We start from the raw sequence: 7218 nt of genomic DNA, 5'->3' as shown, positions 1-7218 counted from the left end.
TACTTCTAGTACACAGTGACAAGCAGGGCAATGTTAACTCTATACATGGGACTATATTTACTACTCAAGTTAAAGGCTGGATAGAATTATTGCAGTAAGAGAAGTGTTTAACTTTCAAAGCTTTTCTAAAACATGAAAATGAGGCTGGGGAGATAGCTTAGTAGAATAAGCACTTGCCTGGCAAGTGCAAGGTCCTGAGTTCAATCCCTGGTACTTCAAAAAAAAGAAGAAGGAGGAGGAGGAGGAGGAGGAGGAGGAGGAGGAGGAGGAAGTGGAGACAGAAATTCTAAAGCAATTTGGCACAGTCTTCCATCCAAGGGCTTTTAGGGTGCATACTGGTCCTCCAGAGAAGAGAGAGTAGTTCTCTAAGCACAGGGCCCACCATGGAAAGATGGTAGCAGGGAAGCCCGAAGCTTGTAGCAAATGTCCTGAGGGAGGTGTTCTGCATCTAGTATTCTCTGTGTCTCTGGCCTCAGTGTGAGAAAGAGCCGGATCAGGGTTCCGGATCAGTCACATGGGGCTGGTAGCTCCCTGCATCAGCCTTCGAGACGACAGAGATTACAAGCACTCAGCCTTCCTAAATCAGGTTCCCAGGGTCAGAACCAAGACCTTCCAAAACCAGGCTCTGTGAGTTGTCTTCAGCTTCCGCAGGCTGGATCCTCATCAGGGTGGAAAGTAGCTACAGGGGTCAACATGCAGCTATCATCTCCAAGGAAAAACATGGAGCCCTGCAGGCCTGGTCTCCAGCCATGAGGAATTTGCAATCCAGTGAGAAAAGTGAGAAAAAAAAGGAAGCACAGGAGTTAGTCCCACAGACCAACAACAAGGGTTGGGGAGAAGCTTAGCACAGCAGAAAGGCACTGGGCAGAAAATTAGAACTCCTAGATTCCAGCAACTTCTCTGCCAGACTGGGCTGTTTTCTACAAGTCACTTGACTTCTCTAAGCATCTTCGCTTCTCCCATCACTAAAATGGCTTTTTTATTTTCTTTTATTAGAATGTGTTTCCAATTCATGTATTTTTGAATCATATTGGGGGTAGTAACCAGTACAGGTTATAGCTTGTTTCTTTTTTTATTTAAAAATCCCTTTCCCCTTCCATACTCACCCTCTCCTCCTCTGGTTCCCTGATCCTCCTTTGCATACGTGTTGACATCATTTGCCTGTCCGCACTCCTGTGACGGCGTCTAGTGTTTAGGATGACGGAGGTTATTAGGTTCCAGTACGTGGCTCATCTTTATTCTTCTCATTTGCCCTTTCCCTCCTCACCCCTCACCCTTGCTCTCCTGGGCCACTTCCTCATTGCAAGAGATCCACCACTTGTCCTTCTCTATCCATTCTTTATCATTCTTTTTGTTTGTACGTTGCCTCATTCAAGTGAGAGATACTATACAATATTTAAGCTTGTATGTCTGGTTTATTTCACTCAACATATTTTTCAGTTGTACCCATTTTCCTATAAATTCCTCATATTTTTTTCATTCTTCATAGCCAAGTAGCATTCCATCCTGCACAGACACCGTATTTTCTCTGCGCAGTCATCTGCTGGTGGGCGTGCAGGCTGCTCCCGGGATTTAGCTAGTGGCGTTGGGCTGCTATAAACATTGGTCCACATGCATCGCTGTAGTATGCGGATTAAGCACTTTGAGGAAGACATTTAGCCAGGGATCACTGGGTCACATGAGATGTCTGATCTCAGTTCTTTGACCAATCTCCCTAATGATTTCCATGATGGTCGTACTAGTTCGTATTCCCACCAATAATGCAAGAGGGCTCCTTTTTGACCAGAGTCACGTGAAATGGCTTTTGGAAAAAAAGAAGCAGTAACGACCAGCAACAGTAACTCAGCAGAATGGGTTCTGGGTGCCAAGTGCACAGTGGATGAGAACTAGTCTACAAATCCTCAAGTTGGATGAGCACAAAATGCCACCAGACCAAGTTGGAAAAGGAACCTCAAGGGAAAGGAAAGTTGCTTGGGCTGTGGACAGCTGTGGGAAGATGCAAGTGGCACCTTGCAGACCACTGCAGGACCTCAGGCAGAAGTCCACGGGATGATTGGAGCTTCCTGCCACAGAGGGCAGCAGCGCGCCTCTGGGAGAAGCCCAGCTCAGGGCAGGCAGGTGAGGCAAGACGGCCAACACCTCGAATGACAGCAGCCTTCAGCCCTCTGCTATTATAGCAAGGGAGTGTTATTTTTATTCAAGGGAAGAAAAAAGGAAAAGAAAAGCATGCTGCTCACCCAAACACCAGGACATTCCGAGCATCTGTCATTGAGCCTCTTGCAAATGTTTGCCTGGAAATAAATAAATAAATAAATAAATAAATGATTAAGGGGAAAAAAATAACTATAGTAACATTCATTTCAGCTCCACTGAAAGCACAGCAGGAGAAAGTAGCTATGTTTGCCAAACTCCAGAAAGGGGCACGATTGACAGGGGGTGGGGAGAGGGGAGGCCAGGGAGAGCCAAGAGATGAAGGGGTGGGGTCCCATCTTGTTTCATTCTCCCAAGAAAAGATTGCAGATAATGGAGAGGTGTAGTGCACTGGAGGGAAATTGCTCTGACAGGGTCCTTTTAGGAAGGAAAATGGAACTAAATACACGTTCCATTATTCTTGATCCCTCATTCAACTCTCCATTTACATGGGAGCTCCCTGGAGCTGATGTTTCCCCTTTGCTGTCATAAGTAGTCATTGACTGGGGCCCATCATTGTAAAATAACGGCCTGCAATCCTTCCATTGTCATGATTAACACAGAGTCATAATTATTAGCCTCGCTGACAACTGCAGAGGAGAGGGACACGGTGCCAGGCTGCCCGGCTTCTTCCGAAAAGCCAGGAAGTTCCCTGTCATTCCACCAGGGGGTGGTGATGGACCAGCACGACCATAAACTCTCAGCCTCCTTCTCCAGGCCACCAGAGCTGGCGCTGGGGCTCCCACGCTGGACAGTGGCTAGGGCCCCGGTGAACCTGGACTTGGTGCAACAGTGCAAGACTAGAAAACCTACTGTCCAGAGGGTAGGCTGCCGGGGAAGGGTGGAGGGGGGGAAGGCACATATTCATAGCTGGATCATCTTATACTCCAGAACAATGGGAAATGTTATCAGTGGGACAGATCGAAGGAGATGTAGCCGCCCATGACTCAGAGAGATTCATAACTCCAGAACCCAGCACAGGAGCATTTATCAAAGGCAGGCAGGGAGAGAAATCATCCAACTTGAGACAATTCAAAGGCAAAGTCCTATTTTTCAGTTTTACCCCTGGACTGCTGTCCTCAGTCCATTTTTTAGGCACCAGCCTTTCATATGCATTTACAGAAGGTTTCTCCTTTCTCTGAGGAGAGAGCTGGGATGACAGGTGTACATGGGGCTGGAAGTTGTGCTTGGGAGTGGGGAGCTCCCAGCCTAAATTCTACCCATAGGGCTAAAGGAGAAGGGGGGCCCTTGTGCAGGCCACATGTTGAAGGAGCAGCAGAATCGGGAACTGAATCCAAGCATCCTAATTCCCAGGGCTGGGGCTTTTCAACCTTGTTTTGCTGAGGCTTTGTGTTTGGTTGGGGCTTGGTTTTTTGTTTGTTTGTTTGGTTTGGTTTGGTTTGGTTTTGGGGGGAAGGGTCTACAGGGTGTTCAGGGTCTCACTACTAGATCAGACTCATACTGATCTGCCTGTTTACAGCCTGCCAAGAGCTGGGATTACAGGTGCGTGCCACCAATTACTCTCTCGGTGCACCCCAGGGACGGGGCAGCATCCCAGGGCCTGCCAAGGATTGAACTCCCTGCCCCTGTGCCTGTTTGCAGGCATTTTAATCCACTGAGCTATTTGGCCAGCCCTTTGGGCTTGGATTTTTTATGGAAATAGTACCCATTTTCTTCCCCATGCTGATGTTGAGTTTGTAGAATTTATTTGAGAAAAATAGTAGACTGGCCTCCAGAAGAGAAGGATAGAAACAGAATTTCTCTCATTGACCTTTCTCTTCAGCTCTTATACCTCTCAGAATCCCCTGCAAGAAAGTATTTCACAAGAAAAAAAAAATGTAGACTTAAACTGACTAGCAAGGGAACATTAAGTATGGACCCGTCTTTCCAAGAATTTAAAACTCAGCCTATGGAAACCATGCTGGAGGGGCTATTAATCATTTCATGATGTGGGCGATGCTGTGGTTGCTCCAGCCTGCCAGGAACTTGTACCCTCTCTGGGTTTTTCCTTTCAGACTCTTGTCACTCACACCCTGCCTCAAATGCGCAGCACTCAGACAGGACCGTGGTCTGTGCCTGGTCATCAGGGTAATTGGTTGGCTCCAGTGGGGCGGTTATTTAGTTTCGCATGGGACATGGACTGTGCTGTGTGCCAGCTCTGCTTAGTCCTCCCCATCAGGGACGGGCCCAGCCCCCACCTCTGACTTGAGGCTTCCAAACCCTCCTGGGCCGCTACTCTGTGCTGCCTCATGGCAGAGGGGAGCCAGGCTGTGGAGCAGAGTGGAGCTGCAGGCTGGCCACTGCTCAGGGTCATATCACAAGGGCTCTGGTCCCATGGAGGGCCTGGCACTCTTAGGTCTCCAAATACCAGTCAGAAAGGAGATGTCAAAAGCAGGTCCATCCCCCAAGAGTCAGGCAGGAAGAAATCCTTCTGCTCGCATTCCTGTCTTTCGTTCTCCCCTAATTAGGAGGAGCCGAGAGTTCAATTCTGCTGGGGTTTGCAGGGCTCTGATGCAATCAAGGAGAAGGCAGGTACCGGCGATGTGCTGCCCCAGCTCCGGAGGCTGCCCACAGAGACCGGACACCATGCTCTCTCTAGGGGTAGGGATGCCACACAGTGCACCTAATTATCCTATTATTCTGAAAGATGGGTATGGACCCCTGTGTGGTGTTGTGCCTGGCAGAAGTGACACGAGCAACAGAGATCTGTACATGTTGGCAACTTCTTCCCTTGGGGCCAGCTCTCATTGTTAAACACAAATACCCCATAAAATAGAAGAGAACTCAGCTCATTAGTATGGCTGTTTATAATAATCACGATAACAATTACAACATGGGCTCCTCTGTAAGAGAAAATGACACTCCCGACCCTCACTAGCTCGACGCTCCAAGAGGGCTCCAGAGGAATACAGTGGAGCCCTCCTGCCGCAGAGCTCACTGCCACAGTGCAACCACTGTCAGAAGGGTGAAGCCTTGGGACTCTGCTGCCTGGCCTTTGGAGTATGAATGCCTAGACTTGTGTGATTTTGTACTCCTCAGAAGAAGGCAAAACTAGAGAAAATAGATGTCAGACACCCCAAGCTAACGTTGCCATCATATCACATGCGATCAACAGGACCTTGGCTTTTCTGATCATCAGTTTCTGCATCTGTAAGATGGGCTGGTGATGCTCAACCTGTAAGAGTAGAGTCATGAGGCTTAGAAATCATACAGCCTCACCAACCAGTGTGACTGGCCTTGGGCGGCCACCCAGGACATTTAACACTCATACACACTACTGCTTAGTGATAACTAAGGGAAGATGAGGAATCCTGGACCTGGGTGACCTACGATTCTGGGAGTGTCTGATCTCAAAAGGATCAACAGGATTTGTTTCTTCCAGTCTTACTAACACCCAGGAAGACCTCTGAGCTGGCCTGGCCATAGGACAGTGAGCCTTTAGAAAGCCCTGGCAGTCCTGCTCACACTGAAGTTATGAAAACAGTCATCTGACCCAGGCTGGGCAGCAAAGCCAGTGAGGATAGTGACTTCACAACGTCGCCAGAGTCAATGCTGCTTTAACTCCTGCAATATTAAGGCACTTCAGCCACCCCTTTTTTCTCCCTGCATGGGCAGAAATGGGTGGGCATGGGCACCACCTGGTAACAAAGGCCAATGTCATTACCCTGGTTCCATATAGAAAAGTGGCTTTTCAGTGTCTCCTAGCTCCATAACATTTTGACATGGAAGAACCAGAGAGAAGGGGAGACTCCATGGTGATAGGGAAACCATAACAGTTTGCAATCAAGAAGGCAGGTATTGGTGATTTGCTGACCCCACTCCTGAGGGTCAGGGGTGTCATTTTCTCTTACAAAGGAGCCTGTGCTATAATTGTCATCATGATAATTATAAACAGTTCCAGTGGGAATCCCAGGGCTTCACCCTTTTAAAAGTTGGGACAAAATACCCAGCTTCTACAATTTAAAAGAGAAGAGGTTTATTTAGCTAAGTATCCAGTGGGTGCAGTTCATGGCTGGTTGGCTCTAAAGCACAGACAGCATGTGGAAGGGCCCAGCAGGGGACAGTTGCTCAGCCCATGGGGCTGGTGCACATCCTTCTGGGTCAGGCCTCCAGTGAGCTTCCTCTTCTGACTAGGCCCTCCCTCCTAACAGCACACTTAGCCATAAGCTCGTTAGTGAATTAATCCACTCATGAGTAAGGCACCTCCCATGATCCAATCTCCCACCAAACCTGCATTTCAGAGTGGAATAGATTTGAAGGGCATATTAAATCTAAATCATGGGCGGGGGAGATAGCTCAGCAGAATAAGCACTTGCTTGGCAAAAGCAAGATCCTGAGTTCAATTCCTGGTACCACAAAATAAATAAATAAATAAATAAATAAATAAATAAATAAATAAATAATAATAATCTAAATAGTGACTGGGATGCTATAGCACCTCAAATGCAAAGGGATATTTTGGTGCACCCAAGTGTTTTCCTCAGAAAGCCAAACAAGAGACTGATGTCAGGTCTGGCCATTAGGAAGTCCATTTGTGGCTGCACAGAATATTCAGCTTTCTGGTGACCTCACCAAGCACTGTACCACACTTTCTAGTGTAAGAAGCCTTCAACTAGCATTGTGTCAGGTTTTGTGAATTCATGCAAGATATGCAAGGACAGGGCTATCTTTTTTTCCTTCTATGTGAAGAAACTGAGGCATCAAGGGAATTGACCAAGGGTTACGTGACCAACTGTGTAGCAGTTCCACTGGGGCTCATTCCATAAAGCCAGAGCGCAATGGAGCGCCACCAGCCATGGCCATCGCCAGCATCCAGCTTCCACACTGAAGCCCGGCCAGGCCTTCTCCCCTGAGCCGCACCCCTTGGCCTGGTAAACCAGGGCTCTGAACATGGCCCCAGGGCCATGTTTTAGTAGGTCTGGGACTGCGGTTGCCTGGGTGCACAGAGAACATTCTCTTCCCAGAGTAACTTGGAGGGAGGGAGGTTATGGAAAGGGGGGAAGGATACAGGGATATAAGCTCTGCGGG

The sequence above is a fragment of the Octodon degus genome, unplaced genomic scaffold (assembly GCF_000260255.1).
Source record: "Octodon degus isolate 3935 unplaced genomic scaffold, OctDeg1.0 scaffold00131, whole genome shotgun sequence".
Classification (NCBI taxonomy): domain Eukaryota; kingdom Metazoa; phylum Chordata; class Mammalia; order Rodentia; family Octodontidae; genus Octodon; species Octodon degus.
Note: the sequence above shows the minus strand (reverse complement) of the source record.